Source organism: Clupea harengus, chromosome 26, assembly GCF_900700415.2.
Source record: "Clupea harengus chromosome 26, Ch_v2.0.2, whole genome shotgun sequence".
In the NCBI taxonomy this organism is placed as follows: Eukaryota; Metazoa; Chordata; class Actinopteri; order Clupeiformes; family Clupeidae; genus Clupea; species Clupea harengus.
Window position 1 is genome coordinate 8,255,262 of NC_045177.1, and position 22,486 is coordinate 8,277,747.

At 45.5% G+C, this 22,486-nt stretch overlaps 1 long non-coding RNA gene and 1 pseudogene across 1 annotated transcript; both read left to right on the forward strand.

Moving 5' to 3' along the window:
* The first annotated feature begins 2,961 nt into the window (after positions 1-2,961).
* LOC116219743 lies at positions 2,962-5,496 on the forward strand (annotated as a pseudogene).
* Positions 5,497-6,598: 1,102 nt separating this feature from the next.
* LOC116219879 lies at positions 6,599-22,473 on the forward strand. Its single transcript, XR_004163339.1, has 3 exons — positions 6,599-6,680; positions 13,722-13,842; positions 22,432-22,473. It is a non-coding gene; the product is annotated as an uncharacterized LOC116219879 (long non-coding RNA).
* Positions 22,474-22,486: the final 13 nt, after the last annotated feature.

Below are 22,486 nucleotides of genomic sequence, written 5' to 3' on the forward strand. Positions count from 1 at the left end.
TGCCATCCCACTTGCCACCCAGGTTGTCAGACGTGTCTCCTATAATATACTTTACATTTATTGAATGGTATTATATTTTTGCTACTTAAGCTGTTGATCTCTTTGGTAACTTGTTCTAAAATCTTTAAGTCCATGAGTCCGATTTGCTCTCGTCACCGTGGTTGTCCATCTCCGCTCCATTCCAGTGAAGAAAGAAACGGTTTAAAAGCATTTGAGAAGCGAAAAACAAACTGGAGACAAGCCTACTGTAGGCTTGCAGTGATGAAAGAAGTGAATCGTGAATCAAGAAAATGTGATGGGTGGTCATATGTGGTAGACAGTTCCGTTGTAATTTCAATCGTTTATTTAATTGCTAGCTTGCAAAAGTCGGTAGCACACAGTAGCTAGCTCGCTATACAGCTTGCTTGTGCTAGCTAGCCTTGAAGTTACCACTGTTAGCTTATAGGCCAGGCAAAGTAACCCATTTTGGAGCCAAAAATAGAATTAATTGTAAAATAATTTTTTTCAGCATGGATCATTTCTATGAGGTGTCCAGAACAACATACTAAAAGTCCTAAGAAATCCTAGTTGAGGAAATATGTTTTATTCTCATCAATCTGAGATGTGTGCTAATAATGCATGGCAAAAATCCCTCAAAAATGTAATTCTTTCCTTTACTCCTATCAAAATAAAACGTTATACAATGAAAGTACCCATGAAAAGTAGCATTTTTTGTATTACAAGTTTCTTTGAAAATGAATTTTAATATGCAAATGAGCTACGTATACACTAATCGAATATGCCCAAAATACACCCAAAAAGGCTTAATTTTTTTCTTTACTCCTACCACAATAAAACTTTACATAGTAAAAGTATACATGAAAAGTAACGTTTTGTATTACAAGTTTCTCTTGAAATGAATTTGAATATGCACATGAGCGTCACACTTATTGAATATGTCCTAATTGCATAGGCAAAAACACCATACCCCTGGCAGGTAGTACCAAGCCAGGCAGTTTTCAGGTTAGAGGCCATTCTAAAAGCAGCATTGCCATCTCCCATTGGCAGTAGGATGATTGGATGAAGATTGGGCCGAGGTATTTGTCATACATATGAATGGTGTTTCTGCCTATGGACATATTCAATAAGTGTGGAGCTCATGTGCATATTCAAATTAATTTCAAAAGAAACTTGTAATACAAAACATTTTACTTTTCTTGGGTACTTTCATTGTGTAAAGTTTCATTTTGATAGGAGTAAAGAAAAAAATTACATTTTTGAGGTGTATTTTTACCATGCATTATTAGCACACATCTCAGATTGATGAGAATTAAACATATTTCCTCAACTAGGATTTCTTAGGACTTTTAGTATGTTGTTCTGGACACCTCATAGAAATGATCTATGCTGAAAAAAAAATATTTTACAATTAGTCTGTCGTACAACGCTACTTTGCCTGGACTATTAGCTAACCAACGTTTTACTAACGTCTTTAGTACAGTAAGGTGGACTGACAGAAAATGTTATAGCAGTTTTTTCTCAGTTTTTATTTCCATTACGTGTGTAGCCTAACTGTTAAGCTATTCCGAAATCAGATTTTAGATACCACTAACCTTTTTCTCACAAAAAGCCTTTTTCTGGCTGTTATTCTAGCTTTGGTATACATTATTTGGCACAGCTCGCAGACACCCTGGAGCAAGAGAGGAGAAAGAAACGTCCAGCCAAAACAAAGCCACTGTTGAGTACCATCGCCTTTGTAAAAGAGGGTCAGAGGCCAGCCGTCCAAAGCCAAGCCAAGCAGAATCTCCTGCAGTCAGCCCAGGGATGGGTTTTGGAGGTCGATCTGGGGAGGAAATTCCACTTCCCAGAGGCGGTACTGTCCACAACCCTGAGACCAGACATCATCATGTGGTCCCTAGAGGGTAAGAAGATCATCCTGGTGGAACTAACAGTCCCGTGGGAAGAGAACTGTGAGGAGGCGGCAGAGAGAAAGAAAATGAAGTACCAACAACTTGTCCAGGACTGCCGGGACAAGGGGTGGACAACATGGCTGATGACAGTGGAAGTGGGTTGTCGAGGATTCCCAGCTCAATCAGCCTGGAATCTGATGACAAGGGTTGGACTAAGAGGCCACCTGAGGAAAACAGCCGTTCGTAGGTTGGGAGAAGCGGCCGAGAGAGCCTCCTCTTGGCTCTGGCATAAGAGAGAGGACACTAGCTGGAAGCCTGGAGGAGGGGGGCAGTGACTTGGCCAAGCACTGCTGACCCGCCAACTGGAGAGTGTTGTGGTTAAGGGTTGAAACACTCTAAGAAGGTTGGGGACCACCTGATGACCCCTACTCCAGGCCAAGGCTTCATCTATTAGAAATGGATTGAAAATTGCATCTTTGATGTATTACAAAACTGAACTCCCTGGGAAACCAGTGACTTCCAGGAAAGTCTGGATGGTAACCGAGGAAGGTCGGTGACGCTGGAAAGACAGCTGACCTCCAGGAAAGACTGGCGGGGTAACAGGGGCTAGCAACCCCTGTTGCAGCACTCGCAAGAGGGCACCAAGCAAGCTACTGAAACGACAAATAAGCAATACCCCCAGAGTCTCCCGAGAGGGGGGGAGGATGAGAGACTCACTAGGACAGATTCAACGGCAACGACCAGGACAGTGACAGAGACGCAGAGAAGGCTCAAACAAACCACCTTGACCGGGGAGGCATGGGAAGTCAAATGCAATTGCAGAAAGATCTGCAAAGGTGCAAGAGGGCTCAAAATACACCAGAGTAAGTCCAAGTGTGGACAAGGACGGATGCAGGCACACCGCTCAGATGAACAGTCTGGTGAGACGCAGGAGAACCCTAGGCAGGAAGCACACCATAGTCCTAGAGATCTCTCAGTGCATGTAATCCCCCAAGAGCACACAAGGAGAACCTCAAATGCCATCCCAGAAAGCCCACCCCAGCCAACGAAGGAAAGACTCAAGTGGCCTAAGATGTGTGATACCAAAGAGTGGTCTATGCTCGATGAAGATTTGGACAAGGTGCTTGAGGCAGCTCAAGCAGGATCAGCAGAAAGAAAGGAGGATTCACTGACAGCCATCACCTATAGCTTGGCAAAAGAACGGTTTGGAACAGTGCCAAGGAAAGAGAACAAAGGCAGACGAGAAAATCAGGAGAATAGAAGAGAAAGAAAGATCAAACAACTTAGGAAGAAGATTAAACCCTGAAGAAGCAATTCAAATTGGCAAGCACGGAAGAAAAGGAAGGAATAAAAGAACTGACAGTCAGCCTCCGCGAGCAGCTCATCAGAGCAAGAAGAGCGGAGGGGTTAAGGCAGAGGCGAAAAAAAAACAGGAAGCTGCGCGAGCCCAGTTTATAAAAGACCCCTACTGCTTCACCAAATCACTTTTGGGAGAGGCGAGGTCTGGGACTTTAACAAGTTCCAAGGAGGAGGTGGAGGAGTTTGTTGATGAGTCATTCAGTGACCCATCAAGAAACAACGCCTTAGCAGAAGATCACGGGCTTGGCACCATCGATCCACCAACAACATCCCTAAACATAGATTTTCCATCATGGAGAGAGGTTCAAGAGGTCGTCAAGCATGCTAGATCAGCTTCAGCCCCAGGTCCCAGCGGTATACCTTACAAAGTATACAAGAGATGCCCCAAGCTCCTCCGAAGGCTGTGGAAGCTTATGCGGGTAATCTGGTCCAAAGGAACCGTCCCAACAAGGTGGCGAAGGGCAGAAGGATGCTTTGTGCCAAAAGAACGGGGATCCACACAGATCAACCAGTTTCGAACCATTTCCCTGCTCAGTGTGGAGGGTAAGATCTTCTTTTCCGTGCTTGCCAGAAGAATGAGCGCGTATATGTGCCAGAATGGATACATTGACACCTCTATCCAGAAGGGTGCGATATAAGGGTTCTCCAGGTGCTTGGAGCACACGGGGGTCCTCAGCCAACTTATCCAAGAAGCAAAGGAGAAGAAAGGGAACCTAACAGTTGCCTGGCTTGATTTTGCTAACGCATACGGGTCTATCCCCCATAACTTGATTCAAGTGGCTAGGGACCATTACCACATCCCACATCACATCCAGGGCATGATCACCAGCTACTTGGGAGACATCAAGCTACGATTTCAGTCAGCCATGTTTACAACAAAGTGGCAGCCAGTGGAGAAGAGAATAGTAACCGGGTGTACCATCTCTCCCATCTTGTTCGTCATGGGAATGAACCTGTTCATCACCGCAGCGAGTACAAAGTCAAGAGGACCGAAGACTGCTGCAGGAAGTCAACAGCCAGTGATCAGGGCATTCATGGATGACCTTACTGTCATAACACCAACCCATGTGCAGGCAAGATGGGTCCTGGCGGAACTAGAACGTATGGCCACTTGGGCGAAGATGATCTTCAAGCCCAAGAAATCAAGATGTCTGGTGATCCAAAAGGGCAAAACAACTGAGAAGTTCAAGCTGCTTATTCAAGGGGAAGTGATCCCGAACATCCAGGGGAACCCTATTAAATGCCTTGGGAAGTGGTATGATGATTCCCTGTCAGACAAAAACAGCATCTCCATCACTTTAAAACAAGTTGAAGAATGGTTGAACAAAATTGAAAAGTCTGGCCTGCCTGGGAAATATAAGTGCTGGATCTACCAACATGGCCTACTCCAAAGACTTATGTGGCTTCTCACCATCTACGAAGTGCCAATAACATCAGTTGAAGGGATGGAGAGGAAGTTCAACAAGCACCTTCGAAGATGGTTGGGAATACCCCCCAGTTTTACATCAGTGGGGCTCTACATAAGGTCGGGTCAGCTCCAGCTCCCCTGTCCTCAGCTGTGGAGGAGTTTAAAGTTGCCAAGTGTAGACTTTCTCTCACATATAGGGACTCTGAAGACCAACTCACCAGGGAAGCAGGAATAAGAACAAGATCCGGCAGGAAGTGGGCCGCCAGCACTGCAGTTAACCAGGCAGAATCTTCTCTGAGGACCAAAGATACCATCGGGAACCTTTGCACTGGAAGGCAGGGTCTAGGAACATCCCATTTCCAGCAGTGGTCAAAGTCCACTCCCAGGGAAAAGATGACCATGATCCAGGATGAAGTCCGAAACCTTGAGGAAGAAGGAAGAAGAGCTAAATCCACCGAGCTCGCAACTCAAGGTGCCTGGACAAGGTGGAACCTTCCCAAAAGAACCATCACGTGGAGTGAGATGTGGCGGTTGGAGCCGTTCCGTATCACCTTTATGCTCCGAGCAGTGTACGACACCCTACCGACCCCAGTCAACTTGCACAGGTGGGGAATGAGGGAGGACCCACTGTGCAGGTTGTGTGGCGGTAAAGGAACCATGGCGCACATCCTATCGGGGTGCAAAACAGCATTGACCCAGGGGAGGTATAGGTGGCGCCATGACAAGGTGTTGGCACAGCTCGCAGACACCTTGTCCACTTGTCCAGGACTGCCGGGACAAGGGGTGGACAACATGGCTGATGACAGTGGAAGTGGGTTGTCGAGGATTCGAAACAGCTAAAAAGCTTTAGGTGGACAGTACCTGGTCGTGTGGTGGCACAGGGTTTGAGCGTCTGGTCCAGCTCTTCAGTTCTGGCTCCAAGGTATTTCACAGCTCCAGGAGGACAGGTCTTAGTAGCCTGAAGCGTCCCACTACTAGGTAGTCATCGCTCTGTGCGAATAGGTCCACATGGTCGTGGTAAAGGTGCTCCCTCCTCAGCACACGATAAGCGATATGTTCTAGCAGCAGTAGATGTGCCATATTGTGTGTGTAGGCCTAGGGTGTAGACGGTAGATAGCGTGATTGGTACTTGAGATAAATTGTAAACTGTATCAAAGAATGGCGACAGTCAAATGAATGTTGAAAGGCTTTATTTGGCCTACATTCCTGTAATTAATTGCAGTCGGACTTGGACCGCCTGTCTGTTGACTGGACTAGGGCTGAACGATTCATTGCATTTGCGATTTAATCACGATATGATAGAACGCGATTTTCTAACCGCAACGTTCGCGATTAAAAACGTGGTCTAAAAAAAATTAAATAAATAAAAAAAAATTAATTTAGTTTTTTTTTCTTAAGATGATACATTTTGCACACAGTGTTTAAAAAGTGCATGACTTGTGTTTTATTCTTACACCGATTTGTTGTTTGTTGATTCTGTAATGAGCAGTTAAATAAAAATGTAAAATGTGGGAAATAATATTTTAAACTAAATGTATCTAATATTGTGTTGGTCATATTTAAATCATTTATTACAATTTGTTGGGGAAAAAATTAGGATAAAATAAAAAAAATCGCATATTAAATCGCAATCGCAATATTTTGGGGAAAAATCGCAATTAGATTATTTTCCCAAATTGTTCAGCCCTACTGGACCCATGAATGGTTTAGGACACACATCATGGTGAGGTGGTTGGTGAGGCTAGTGGTACACCACTTTTCATTGCAATATGGTGCAGGACAATACGGTTAAACACTTGTTCAGGTTGTTTTTCAGAAGAGCTAGAAGGTGAAGAAATGGCGTGAAAAGGAACTGAGTAACGCCCCTGTCAACAGTATCACAAGCCTGACACAAGACTCTTGAGGAAGCACATTGGAACTTGGTGGGCAGCGTTCGCCCGCTCTCTCTGTGAATCCAGTGGTGAGGGCTTTCAGGAGGATGGCTGTGTTGAGATCTCTCCATCTTGTGGTTTTGTGGGCAGCAGGTAGGTGGCTGGTTTTACAATGGATGTTACTTTAGTACTCTTGTCCAGCTCTCAGTGCTGGCCATGCAGGGAGGGGTGAGGGAGTTCATTTCCCCCTATGATACGTTCATTTCAGCCCAGTATTAGAGGTTTCCTAGGCCTGATGTTAAACATCTGTGCAAGTGTGTTATGCTTTCCTAAAGAGCTGCCAATATATCAATACAGTATCAGTACAGTGTATCGTAGATTTTAATGGAGTTAAATATCCAAGCATAAGACTTAACCCTACCACTGCCTTCAAGATATAAGCTAAAGGCCCTTTTCTATTTAAAGTGGCATCATGTAGGAATTGTACTTCAGGGTTAGGGTTAGGATTAGCAGTTTTACCTTAAAATAACAGCTTAAAAAAAATTGGGGCGCTACAATGACGTTTAATATGGAGAATCGCCTCCGTGCCATTGCCATACCAGGGTCCGTAGGCATATTACTGCGTTATGTAAGTTTTCCTGAAGCCACCCGGTTACTATTGTCTGCCGAACTAGTAAGTAGCTTATTTGCGGTCTTGCTTTGTCTTGTGTTGCACTTGCTTGATGTTTGACTGTGTTAGGAAAGTTGTTGACTCACTACTTTGTCAGTAACCTGTCAAGAAAAAACACTAGGTTATTTCCTATGTCATGCTTCTTACAGGACTGTTCCCAGTGTCATTCCTATACACAAGTGTTAGAGGTTTCATAGGCCTCATGTTAAACATCGGTGCAAGTGTGTTCATGCTTTCATAAAGAGCTATATCAATACAGTATCATTTTTTTACAGCACTGTTTCCAGTGTCATTCCTATACACTAGTTATTTTATTGCCATGTGCTCTTCCTGTTTTCTTGCATCTTGATTCATGCTGGTAGTTGTTCTCTATCCCCATTTTTGTGATCTTCAACTCGAACATAAAGCCTTTCCCCTCCTGTGAGGTTTCAGCAGTTCTCCTTCACTGTGTGCTTCGCCTCACCTCTTCCAATTCAGTGGCTGCTCTAAAGATTATTCGAGTTCCTGTTTTTAGATAAAGTACACCCGAGTCATTGTTAATGATCTATCAACCAATCAATCATTTATCAGCAATGTATTAAATAGCTGGTTTCATTTGTTTTGCAGTCACTGTGTTCAGTGTGAGAAATTTCGTAAGGTGGCAGATGCCTGAGGCAGTGCTTCCCTCTACGGAAGAAATATCTGATGTTCTGAGTTTCCCTTGGTTGTAAAAGATACCACTGTGTTATAATGAGCAATATAATGCTTGGCTTTCCAATAGCGTTTGCTCTGCCTTATAACTTTTGGATGCTGCTGTTCTGCTGACGAGTGCTGTTTTTAAGTGGTTAGACGTGTGACTAATGTCAGTTTGCAAGTTTGCACGTATTCACACCATCACCTCAGTCTCAGGTCCTGTTTGACTGAGTGTGGTTTTGCCTGTGAACGTATTTGCATTATCTACATCTGGCTCGATTATTGTCACTCACATTACTGGGTGCTCTGTCCTCTATCTTTTGTCTCATGTGTTTGTATTTTATAGACTGAATAAAAATGTAAATGCGACATTGTAAAATTTAAAACAGTTTTACTGAGTTTCATTGGTACTTTATACAGCAAATCAGTCAATGCACTGCAGTAAATGATGTCTACTACACAACTATGGCTATAGATATGAAATTGGAAACAGAATTGTTGAGAAATAGTAATAGGAGTTGTCATGGTGATGGCGTGGCTGTGTCCAGACGCCGTCAGGGTCTCTATGTTTAGACTGTGCCTTTTACCTATTTTTCTTTTATATTTAATTTGTTTTACTGATGAAACTTTTAGTCTGATCACATATGATCACCAAACGCTTTTAGAGTTTAGGGATCAGTTTGGCCTATTTTATGTTAGTACGTCTTTTGACAGCCAGTCGGCGTTTCCAGCTGAGATTCTCCGACAAACTGACGGTTATAACAGCAGTAGCGATAAGCCCAGGAAACGGTCCAAACACCGAGGGGGAAGAGGGGGTATTCGGAACAGACTGAGGAGCAAGGCAAACCATCCACCTTTGCCCAGTATTCTGCTAGCTAATGTCCAGTCTTTAGAAAATAAGATGGATGATATAAGAGCAAGGATTGCCTTCCAGCGTGACGTCAGAGACTGTAGCATTTTATGTTTTACTGAATCCTGGCTGACCCATCTATCCCGGATCACTCTGTCACACCCGCCGAGCATTTCTCCATCGCTCGCATGGATAGAACGGAAGAGTCCGGAAAGTCCAAGGGTGGAGGAGTTTGTTTCATGACAAACAACAAGTGGTGTGATCCGAGGAACATTACCGTTCTCTCCCGTGCCTGCACTCCCCATCAGGAACATCTGTCCATTATGTGTCGTCCTCACTATCTACCCCGTGAGTTCACAGCAATCATCACCACCGCGGTATATATCCCCCCACAAGCCAACACAGATACTGCCATATCCGAGCTGCAGGAGGTGATAAATAAACAACAGCATCGTCATCTGGCAGCTGCTATCATCGTTCTCGGTGATTTTAACAAAGCCAAACTTTCCCGGGGCCTGCCAGAATTTAAACAGCATATCCACTTCCCGACGAGAGGAGACAACACCTTGGATCACTGCTACACTCCGTTCAAGGACAGCTACAAAGCTATCCCCCTGCCTGCATTCGGAAAATCCGATCACGTTGCCATTTTTCTACTTCCTAAATACAAGCAAAAGATCCTAAATGAAGCTCCAGTGACGAAAGAGGTCAAATGATGGACTAACGAATCAGAAGGCTTGCTGCAAGACGCGCTTGACAACGCTGACTGGGAGATGTTCCGGGAGTCCTCCGACGACGTAAGTGAGTTTGCGGAAGTGGTCGGGAGCTACATCCACCTACTGATAAATGATATTATTCCATCAGTCAAAATAAAAGTTTTCCCAAATCAGAAGCCATGGGTAGATGGGACTGTCAGGGCAGCACTATCAGCGCGTACTGCCGCCTATAATGCTGGGATTTCTACGGGGGACATGATGGACTACAAAGTGGCTGCTTATGGCCTGAGGAAGACCGTTAAAGCTGCAAAGTGCAGATATAAAGACAGAGTGGAAACCGACTTCAACGCAGGCGACCCCGCTAATGTGTGGAAGGGCCTGCGAATAATGACAGACTTTAAGAATAAGCCCAGCTCGGTGTGTAGCTCTGACCCCTCCCTTGCTGATGAACTCAACACTTTCTTTGCACGGTTTGAGATGGAGAGCGGAAACCATAACTCATTGGCAGTCATGGCCGACATGATTACCAATAACACCGAACCCCCCTTCATAGTCAGTGAGAGTGATGTGAGGAGGGTGTTCAAAGGGGTAAATGGGAAAAAGGCTGCCGGGCCTGACCAGATCCCTGAGAGGGTCCTTAAATCCTGTGCTGATCAACTAGCTCCAGTGTACACCATGATCTTTAATACATCCCTGGCCCAAGCTGTCGTCCCATCTTGCTTCAAAAAGTCAATCATTGTACCGGTGCCCAAAAATAGTTTACCATCATGTTTGAACGATTACCGTCCAGTGGCCCTGACATCTGCAGTGATGAAGTGTTTTGAAAGGCTGGTGAAAAATTACATCTGCACCTCCCTGCCCAACTCGTTCGACCCCCTCCAGTTTGCATACAAAGCAAACAGAAGCAGAGACGATACCATCTCCAACCTGCTACACACCACTCTTACTCACCTGGATGGTGGGGGGGGGGAACTATGTGAGGATGATGTTCATTGATTACAGTTCAGCTTTCAACACCATAGTCCCCCTCCGCCTGATTGTCAAGATGAGGTCGCTGGGGATCACCACCCAAATGTGCAACTGGGTGCTCAGCTTCCTCACTGACCGCCCCCAGGTGGTGAGAGTAGAGGGTGGTGTAACCTCTGGACCGCTGACCCTCAACATAGGTTCCCCCCAGGGGTGCGTTCTGAGCCCGCTGCTGTATAACATCTACACCTATGACTGCACAGCCTCCGGAAGCTCAACCTCCATCATTAAATTTGCCCACGACACTGTGGTGCTGGGTCTAATCTCCGATAACAACGAGCAGCCCTACCAGAACCAAGTGGCAGACCTGGCACTGACAATTTGGCCCTAAACATCAAAAAGACAAAGGAAATGGTGGTGGACTTCCGGCGAAAGCAGGACAGCGGGTACACCCCCCTCACCATCAGCGGGAAGCCTGTGGAGAGGGTCCCTAGTTTTAAGTACCTGGGGGTGCACCTCACTGAAGACCTAACCTGGACCCTCCACACACAACACGTGACAAAGTCATCTAGGCAGCGGCTGTACTTCCTCCGTAGGCTTAGGAAATTCAAGGTCTCCCCTCCCATCCTAAGGACCTTCTACTCCTCAGCTGTGGAGAGCGTCCTCACAGGATGCATCTCCGTCTGGTACGGAAACTGTACCGCCCAAGATCAGGCCAACCTTCAAAGGGTAGTGCGCTCAGCCGAGCGGTCTATCAGAGCGTCCCTACCCAACTTGTATGAAATTTACCATAAGAGGGTGGAGTCGAGGGCCAGAAACATTATGAGGGATGACACACACCCCAATGCCAGCCTCTTCACCCTGTTGCCATCGGGTAGACGCCTACGTAGCCTCAATTCAAGGACTGAGAGACTAAGGAGGAGTTTCTACCCTCAGGCAGTGAGACACTTAATCTCAAATTTAAAAAATTCAGCACCTTTTTTAAATTAATTTTTTTAAATTTAATTAAATTAAATTGATTTTGTTTTATTTTATTCTATTTTATTTTATTTTTGCGCAGTGTGGAGCGTAGACCCTTTTACATTTCACTACATTTGTTGTATGTGACGAATAAAAAATACTTGAACTTGAAATAAGACTTTTGAGAGAACTGAGAAATTATCAGCCATAAAATATAGGACTGAAAACAATAGGTTAGGTACTAGTGGGTGAAGCCCACAGTGAAATAGCAGGATGTTCAGGAAGGCGTCAGTTATGCCCTTTCCAACGATGTGATTGGCTTTTTATAATACAGGGCAGATCCTCCAGTTACAAATCTGCCATATTTAGTGTTATGGATTCTCCTCCTGATAGGGGCCTCCTATTTTCCCATCAGTGATTTGTCTCCTCCCTTATAATATCTGATTGAATCCTTCAACCCAGTCTAGTTCTCTGGTGCTGTCAGTAACAGCCAATCACAAGCATGCATTATTAATAATGAAAGCACCCTTTGCATGCCAGAACTATAGTAGCCTAGACTTGCAGCTAGCACAAAAATACATTATATAGAAACTAGTGCTGTCAAACGATTAAAATATTTAATCGCGATTAATCGCATTTATGTCATAGTTAACTAAAAATGAATCGCGATTAATCGCAAATTTTTATCTATTCTAAATGTCCCTTCGTTTATTAATTTTTTCCATCATTTTATTTTTATTTCAATGCCCTTATCAACATGGAAAAGTGGATTGGCTTGGTTTATGCAAATGTTTTATTTTATTGAAAACCAACATTGCCAAACAGGGCGGTACAAAATAAAATTGCACATTTCAGGTAAACAAGGACCCTATAGTGCAGTTAAACCATGGCTTAATATTTCCTTTTTTCAAGTTTGCTGGGAACATAGCAGTCAGGCCTCTTATTTCAGAAACAATGAACCGTAACAGTTAGGTTACCAATAAAAGGTAAGCCTACTACTTCTTTGCTTTCAGCCAGCTGCCTCTTGACATTTTCAGACAACAGTGAAGCTCGCTTCTTTTGCACAACACAACTTTTAAAAGTAAACTTTCCATTCAGAAGTTTTTTATCATCCATTTCGCCGTATCGCGCTCACCATTCACTCAAACCGTAACGTTAGCCTACTACACAGTTTGCAAGGCCAAAAAGAACGTTAATCTAAAAAAAAAAAAAAAAAAATCGCGTTAATCGCGCGATAAAAAAATTAACGGCGTTAAAATGGGTTTGCGTTAACGCCGTTAATAACGCGTTAAACTGACAGCACTAATAGAAACTGCTGAGGGGAAGCCAATGTGAAAAAAGGATGTTACTTTTGCGGTTGATGTAGCAAACTGTCTTAATTCCAGTAAAGAGCAGTAACGAAGCACATAGAACATACTCTGTGCAGATCTGAACCACAAGCATCTCCAATTCTAGCCACATATACTGTTTAAGACACCTCCTAGGCTTTTAATGTAAATGAGCTAGGCTTCTAATGCAAACCTTTTGTTCTGTATGACAATCAAGTTTCTCTGACCTGCTGCCTGTGATGGTTCTCAATGGTCTGCCCATACTATGATTAGTTGATAAGTAAAAGTGGTGGGTAAAGTATAGGGATTTTCTATGCGCAGGATATATGGTAATGTGGAAAAAAATATCTTTCAGATTGATATATATGAACCAATTACTATATGATGTGTATGATAACAACAGACACGGCAGGATCTTGTGTCCTGTTAATCATAATGGGGCTAATCCTGCTTCCACACACAGACAGAACACCCAGAACTGTGTATTCTTGGGGAAATGACAGGGACAACAGACACGGTCATGGATCATGGATCATGGCTAGCGTTCTGTAGGATGAACAGTTCCATAGGATGAACATTTCTGTAGGCAAAGCACAGCTTTACTAACCGTAAATCCTCGGTAAGCACCCCGGCAGAGGCTGCTCCGGTGGATATGTATCCTATGAACAGTTTAGCGAAAAACAAGAGAGCTGCAGAGTGAAGTTGAGATTTGAGAAGTGAATGTCATCTGAGAAATAGCAGCACAGAAACGTGTTATATTCACATGGACTGGACTTTCTGTTCTGTGTGTTAAGCCAGACTTGGTGCAATTTGATGCTTCTGCAGAGGTCAGGTACGGATGTCCCTCCCATAGGTGGATCTTGAACACGAGATGATGAATGAGATCTTGACATGTTGTGTTTATATTTTTGACTGAGTGGTTGTCTGGTTGTCACAGTGTACAAAGTGGGATACTTCTAAACTCAGGTACCTCAATTAATTCGTTACATTGTTGCAATTACTGATCAATACTGTATTGTCTTTCCCCAACAGTGTCCTTTTCTATGGCCTTTAACATAGACGTTGCAGAACCTAAGATTTACAATGGATCAGGACCCCGTGAAGACTTCTTTGGATACAAGGCATTGCACTTTCAGTCTGGGACAGAAAAAGGGTAAGTGACTCCATTATATAACCGTACAGTACAGAGCTGTGAGAAATGGCCTACATGAAATACGTTAATACTATTCAAGTACAATTATTTTTTGAACATTCATGATCTAATAATTAGAGGTCACAGAATGTGTGGGTCGATTGGATTTGTGACTCTGCATTTGGGCCGCTAAATCACTAACAAATAATTATAAAAACGAGGGTAGTTGTTGTTTTCCATAATTTCTTACTTATATTCTTGAAATATTGTATTTGCACATGAAGAAATGCACATTCATACAAGGAACATCGAAAGACCATTGTTTAAACAAACTGAACCTGTTCCTTTGGTAAAGTTTGACTAGTTTGACATTTTTCTTGTCTACAGGGTTATGGAAAAGTTGCATTTTTCCTTCTGCTTTTATCGCCATTACTGGAAGGCAGTGGGTGCCAATTAGGCTGGGACAGTGCTACCATTTGGCCTTTTCGTGTTACAAATTATGCTGTCTAGTGTCATTAGCTGTCAAGCATACCATGAACAAACCCCTGTGCATACTTTTAAATAATGCAGAGCAAGTCATATAAACCCCCTACGCTCACACCCCAGCACAACACCCCTTACCCCATTATCACTACCAGAAAGAAATCAGAAAGGGGGTAAATACTGTACAGCCTGTGCATGTACAGGACGGGGTATATATTATCATAAATAGCCGCAAGCAGCAATCATCGGGCTCTAAGCATACCGCATTCAAAACTTTAGCTTGAAGGAGAACTCCAATATTTTGTCATCTGGGCCGGTCTAGTAGTGAGCTATAACCAGCATCTTCAAAATGGGAATACAATGTAATCCTATGGGGCAAGTCATCGCATCGCATCGAGGCTCATAATGTCATTGTAAGTGTCTGACAACATGGAAAGGATCTCTACAGAGATAGGCCTGTGTCTGTTTACTTCAATGGCTCTAGGGAAACTGTAGAAAATGACTGTGGATTAATTTACAGTACCGTATTTTCCGGACTATAAGCCGCTACTTTTTTCCCACGCTTTGAACCTCGCGGCTTAAACAACGATGCGGCTAATTTATGGATTATGATACCTGTGACTGTATACGGTGGCTTTGTGTTTACGGTGGCTTTGTGGAGCTAGGATGCTAGCATGGATGCAGCCGCATGGATGCTTAGCTCCACGCGATTTCTCAGTATCTCTCAATAACTTAACTAATGTCAAAATAACCACAGTCTACCAGCGTAGACAGAACACAACTCAAAACACTTTAGAAAATAAAATAAAAGTTTACAACAATACAAATCCAGTCTTCAAGTTCTTTAGCTCACTGGTTTCAAACTAGCGTCTGTCTTCAATCTAACGTTCTAGCTTCTGATTGACTCTTGCGACTGTGCGCTCTTAAAGCAACAGTGCACTTATCTAACTGGCAAAACTAACTATTGTATTAGTTTTGATATTCATTTTAGCCTGTGTAAAGTTAATTTGTTTCAATGTTGCGGTAGGCACCTGCGGCTTATAGACATGTGCGGCTTATTTATGTTAAAAATAATTATTTTTAAAAAATTCAGTGCGTGAGGCTTATATTCAGGTGCGCTCAATAGTCCGGAAATTACGGTAATTAACTACAGTTTCTATACAGTAATTGAGTTTTTATACAGTTTCTTTACAATTATTTACTCTCATTTTCTACAATTTCTTAATAAATGAGCATCATACTTATCCATTTTATCCCACTCTAAGCATTTTGTGATTCCTGTGGCTTGGGACAAATTATGGCTAACTTTCTATTAAAAGGCTATTTATCTATTAACACTTTATAACATACCAGAATTAGGCCTACTGCTGTCACTATTAATTCCACGATCATAAAAAAAATCGTCTCGGTTACTTACGTAACCTCGGTTCCTTGCACTGACATATTGACTAGATCTGCCGCCCACGGCTGATTGGGCCAGTGGGGGGCTATCAATATCAATTCTCTGCCCTCGTCCGCCACCCTGCACAGCACTTGCTGGAGGAGCGGGATCGGGGGAAAAGCATATAGGCGTAGAGCTGGCCACTGGTGGCCCAGCGCGTCTATGCCTAGTGGGGGGTTGTCGCCCCCTAGCGAGAACCAGAGCGGGCAGCAGGTGTTCTGCCTGTTTGCGAACAGGTCCACCTGCGCCCTGAAAAAACGCACCCAGATCTGTTCTATCACTTGTGGGTGAAGACACCAGTCTGCTGCTCGAGGATCGCCCCTCGATAACAGGTCCGCACCGTAGTTGAGGTGACCTGGTATATGAACTGCCCTGAGGGAAAGGACGTGCCTCGCTGCCCACAGGAGCAGGCGAGTCGCCCAATTGTGTAGTGACTGGGAGCGCACTCCGCCTTGACGGTTTATATACGCCAAGGTCGCAGTGTTGTCCGTCCTCACCAGAGGTGTAAAAAGTACTGAAATGTTGTACTCAAGTAAAAGTACAATTACTTTGATGAAATTTTACTTAAGTACAAGTAAAATTACCCATCTAAAAATTTACTCAAGTAAAAGTAAAAAGTAGTTCATTTAAGATGTACTTTAAGTAAAAGTTACTTAGTTACTTTCGACAACTTGATCGGGCCGCTCCTATATAGTGCAAAAAAGGACAAGGGGTCATAAATCCAATACAAAAACTAGTTATTTTTAATTAAAGGAAATCTTTAGAAATATAAGTGCAATGACATTAAACATGTCAAACATTAAACATTAAACTGTCAACACAACATTTAAGAACTTTTGGGAGGACATGTCAAGACATGAACCACATGACAGCTAAAATAAAAAAGTTAAAATGCCGCTGCCCCACTATATTAAAACTTTGGTTACTTTACTTGTGTCCACCTTTAGAGCATTAGTCTACAAACTTCTTGTTGAGTTTGAGCAGCAGCTGATTTTCAAGGTGTGTAGAGTTCATCCGGGCTCGCTTTGCAGTAAACGGCAATCCAGCACAGCCGAAGAGTCACTCGCAGGCGGCTGAGGCAGGTAGGCCAGTATTGAGTTTCAGGGACAGTTTTTTGATATTCTGAAAGGAGTTCAGCAGATCCATATTGACTGAGACACAGGCTAGGTTCCCTTCTAACTCCCCTGTACCTTCTGGACTTCATTGAGGAAAATTATTCATCTTCATCTGATGAATGTTGTCCAACTTGCTTCAGCCCCTACCATCCGGTCAAGATGTTGTCTGACATAGACTAGACCTGTAGAATGACAAACAACAATTCTGACAATTAAGTATTGAGCTGCCATCAAGAGTGCATCTTAACACAGAAATAGCTATAAATAGCTACTTGAGATGACAGACCTACAGTATATATACAGTAGATAACATTATTTTCTATTTCTACATGCATCACAATTCATAATCCTAAATTCTTGCTAACCGAGACCCCTGAGCATGAACATGAACGACGTGCACGTTGCAAAGCCACCACATCGTGATAAATTCGAGATAACGACATACACATTGACATTGACTTGTCCAACTCTCTGACAACGATGGTGTGCGCATTCACATCGTTCCTGTTTCAGGGCATGGGAGGCAGCCAAATGATTAGCCTAATATCAGTTTATGCGGTGTATCTTATTGCTGATGACTGATCTGCAGTTTTTAACACAATATGAGAGACTGAACATAATAATGCTATGAACTGAAACGAATGGAAGACAGGAATGGAATTATTATTAGTCTATTGGATGACGGCTGTTAACAGAAGGATGGGTACATGAGTGTATGGCTAGCCTAGCTAGCTAGCTAGTTGACGTTAGCATACTCACGGTGGTTGCAAGTGCTAGCCAAAATGAGGCTACAAGTGCCATGACACCCATATTTTGCTTATTGTAGCAAAGCTAATAAACAACAAAAACGCTGTCTGAACTACTAATGGAAAGGGACAAATACTGTACTTACCAACACATGCTTGCGCAGATTTGAAGATTAATTTTTATAAGCAGAAAGTTCTGTCTGGCGGGGCAGGCACAGCATTATATAGCTGTTGCCTCTTTTAGGTTGGAAGGCAAACTGCTTGCTGAGTTGTGGATACGGGGTTTCTTCATCTTCTTTAATTTTAACTTGCGGAAAGTTCGGTGCTTCAGCTTGTTGGTCGTCCGCGGCTTGTTGGTAGTCCGCACTATCATCTTCCTCCATCTCTATCTCTCGTGACTCGACACGGGCGGCTTGCATCGACTCTATCATCCTCTCTATGCAGCATCCACCACTGCAATGAGAATTGTCGTGCGCGATTCCCGCCTTTCGGTGTCCTTTCTTGAACTATGTTTTTTTTTTTACTCAGTAACGGATGTAATTTCCAATGTAGCGAAGTACAATACTTCAGTCAAAATCTACTTAAGTAAAAGTAAAATTACCGATTTCAAAAACTACTTAAAAATTACAAAGTACACAAAAAAACTACTAAATTACAGTAACGTGAGTAAATGTAATTCGTTACTTTACACCTCTGGTCCTCACTAACACATGCTGACCACTCAGTCTGGGCAGAAAGTGTTGTAGAGCCAGGACTACTGTCCGCAGCTCTAACACATTTATATGAGACGCGGCCTCTGTCACAGACCAGAGATCGTTCACGCCTCTTCCTTCGCAGACTGCCCCCCATCCCATGGTGGAGGCGTCTGTGGTCACCACTACGCGACGCGACACTATGCCCATAGTGCCCGACGCGGCGAGAAACCAGGGGGTTCTCCAGATCGCCAGGGCTTTCCTGCATCTGGAGAACACCAGTACTCTGTGGTGCCTGTCTGTGACTGCGTTGAGCCTCATAGACAGGTACCATATTTGGAATGGCCGCATACGCAACATCCCCAGCGGGAGTGCGATGGCGGCTGACGCCATCATTCCTAACAGGCGTTGGCAGCACAGCGACGAGACTGACTGTCCCAGTCGGAACTGGCGCACGCATGTTTTGATGGCATTTATCCGTTCTTGAGACAGCCTGACCTCCATGGAGGTGGAGTCTAGAACCATGCCTAGAAAATGCGTAATTTGCTTTTGGCACAGAACGCTTTTTTCCCTGTTTATCACAAAGCCCAGTCGATACAGGTGCGCCACCACTAGATGGCCATCCTGCACCGCTGCAGCCTCTGAATGAGCAGCTATTAACCAGTCGTCCAGATAATTGTATACGCGTAAGCCGCGTAGACGCAACGGGGCGATGGCTGCTTCTACGCACTTTGTGAATACCCTCGGCGCTAAAGCTAGGCCGAATGGGAGTGCGTTGAATTGGTACGCTATTCCTCCGAATGAAACCTCAGATATCTCCGATGTCTGTGGTGGATCGGAACGTGGAAATATGCGTCTTTTAAGTCTATCGTGATAAACCAATCGTTATAAACTGCACAAGCCGGCGTGGGGTCAACATTCTGAACCGTAGCGGCATGAGTGCTTTGTTTAACACTTGTAGATCTAATATTGGCCGATAATTCCCGTCCTTTTTCGGGACCAGGAAGTAACGGCTGTAGAAGCCTGAAGCTTCCTCCTCGGGAGGAACTATGCTTATCGCCTCTTTTCTGAGCAGGGAGACTATCTCTTCCCGTAGGAAGTGAGACTGTTCTCGCTGCACCACAGATTGGATCACTCCGCTGAATGGCGGAGGGGACGGGCGAATTGCAGCACGTAACCCTTTGTGATCGTTCTTAGCATCCATGGTGAAACTGTGCATGCGCGCCAACTCCCCTCACGACCAGCCAGGTTGTGCTTTGAGTTGAATTTGTCGGGAACTAACCCGCTCATGGTCAATGAGTCTAAACCTAGATCTACACCCACTCCGCCTAGGGAGGGGGACGAGATCTGGGGTTGCCCCCTCATGTTTTTGAAAAGAATTGGGGGGTGCGAATGCACTGTGTGCATCGCGGGGGGAGTCGCACAAGCATGTCTGGGCACTGCGCCATCTGGGACAGGAGTTAGGACATATGAGTGTGGTGCTTGTGAGAACCTGCTTACCGTGCTGGACAAGAATTTCACATGTGAGCGACGGGCTGACTTCTGTGGAGGTGGTGTGGGCTCCACTGCTCCCCCCTGTGTGACCATTGGCTGACTGTCACCATCAGGAAGCCTGAGGCTTACCTCTGTCCCGCCCGCGGCGAGCGGAGTGCTGTCGCGGGGCCTGGGCTGCGCCCTGGGCAGGGCGCGCAGCTGGCTGCTGCTGTGCTGCAGGCTGAGCTGGAGGGCGGAAGGGGTGTCTCTGCCAGCCTCGCCCGGTGGGCACCTTCGCTGGAGGAACTGGCGAGCGGAACCCGCCTCGCTTCCGGCCCAGCGTGGGTGTGGTGTGTCCTGAGGAGGACCCGCTATAGCGAGGCATACCTGGAATACCTCCCTGCTCTTTTGCTGTTCCTCGAACCTGGCAGCCATTGTGACCACTGCTTCACCGAAGACGCCCTGGACAGGGACCGGGGCGTCGAGGAGTGGTGCCTTCTCTCTGTCTGAGAGCTTAGCCAGTAATAGCCACAGAGACCTCTGAGCAGCCACCGCGGTACCCATCACCCTCCCCAGTGCCTGTGAGGTGCACCGGGTCAGTCTGATTGACAAATCCGTCGCGCGACGGAGCTCTGCCACCGACGGGTGATCCTCCCCCAGCGACAAGGCAAGCTCAGTCAGGAGCTTTGCTTGATATCGCTGTAGCAGCGCAGCCGTGTTGGTTGTGCAGGCAGCCTGCCCTGAAGCCAAGTAGGCTTTCTCTGCCAGCTGAGCCTGGTGCCTGGCCACCCGCGTAGGCAGGAGAGGCTTCTGGCCGAGGCGCATCGTGGGGGAGGCAGGCGAGAGGTAGCCCGCTACTGCATCCTCCACCTGAGGGAAGGAGAGGTAGCCCCTCTCACTAGCCCTGTGGAGCGGCATGTAGGGCGCGAACCCCGCCACCGGGGCCCGGCTCGAGTAGGGGGTCGCCCATGTCGCCTGCAGTTCCTCGTGCACCTCCTCGAAGAAGGGGATGCAGCTGGGAACTGGCGCGGCGGAGCCAGCATAAAACTCCCCGTCCAGCAGCGAGGACCGCACACTGGGAGGGGGAGGGAGAGGGAGCCCGAGGCAGAGTTGCCTCGTGGAGTTGCTGGCCCAGAAGCCGTGACGAAGCAGGGGATGTATCCACCCGCGGCCTAACGTCCTGGCTTGTCTGCATTGCCTCTGCGATTGAGCTGTGCTCATCGGAGTAGTCCAGCAGACTATCATTATCTAGGTCGATGTCCACCTCGAGTTCGCGTAGGACACCGCCCAGTGGTAGCTCCTCCGCCTCGCTGCCCGCAGCCCCAGGGCTGGTAGGCGGCGGTGACGGGGAGAGAGCCAAGAGTGGAGCTGCAGCTGCAAGGCGGCTGCTCTCACTCACAGAGCCCACGGCTGGAGGCGCACTCGGTCCTACAGGGGCGTTAGCCCCGGATGGAGCCGGTGCAGCCCCCTCGGCGCCCCTGCGCTCCCATAGCGCAAGGCGCCTGGTAGCCTTAGCTAGCGGGAGGCTAGCACAGATGGCACAGACAGGGTCATCGCCCGAGAGCGCGACCACTGCGTGGTCCCTGCCGAGGCAGGTCACGCACCGACGGTGGCGGACACCCTTCACACGGGTGTGCCCGCAGTCGGGGTAGTGTCTGGACATCTTTTCAATCTGAAAGTAGAAGAAAGTGTTAATACACAAGCACACTATCAGCAACGAACACGTTGTTAGCAAGCTAGCAGGCCCGTCAGAAACTTAGCCAGCTAGGCAGCCAGGATAGCAGCTACTACTTCCAAAATTAAGTTGAGCCAACGAATTTTGCAGCGCCCTGAGCTAGTGAGGGTTAAGAACCCGGATAACTCACCAACCCGTAGAGAGCAAAAGCACACAAAACTCTTTGACTTTTGGTTTAGCGTAGAGGATATACTCAGAGCTGGCACTTCGGTCTTGCGAAGTTTTCAAAGAGACTGATCTGTGGGGCGCGTCGCAAGATAGGGACTCCTGAGGGGGCGGGCTCAGGAGTGCGCACTGACAGATCTCGCGGCCTTTCAGGCGTGAATGGATAAATGCTTCGATTTAGGCTCATGACTAGTGTCATGTACCATACTGTTATGTCGCAGTGAACTGCGACAAGGAACCTATTAACTATGCCTACTTCCTCTGTTGGGGGTCCATCACAAAATAGGCAGATTCACTTCTAATATGTGAGCTGCAGAGAGTGACATGGGGCCTTTTCAGTCTCCTTCTTCTCTACTGAATGTCTCTGTGCTGTGTGTTGACTGACCACTCATCTTAGATCTACCACACTTATACACTTATACACTCACTTAATTACATGAGCATTTGCACATTTCTTTCACTCACTTTGTTTTAGTTCAATTTTTGTATGATTTATTGAGCTTTAATGAAGAAGCTTTAAGGCAGCAGCAAATACTAAATAAAAGTAAGAAATTAGGAGTACTCCAAGTACAGCGTGGATTGGTAGTTTAATTTGTAATCCATGTCATTGCACCCAGATACACAGACAGTAGGTACTTTATCATGGTCATCAATGGAAATTGACTATTTTATCAAGTGATAGCTGAAGCACATGGCACTTGTTGAAAACCTTCAAAATGTCCTAAAATGGAAGGTCCAAAAAACATTGTTCCATTCACAGGTTTGTTGTCAGTGCACCACTTCAAAGAAATGGAACCGGAGGGGTCTTCATATGT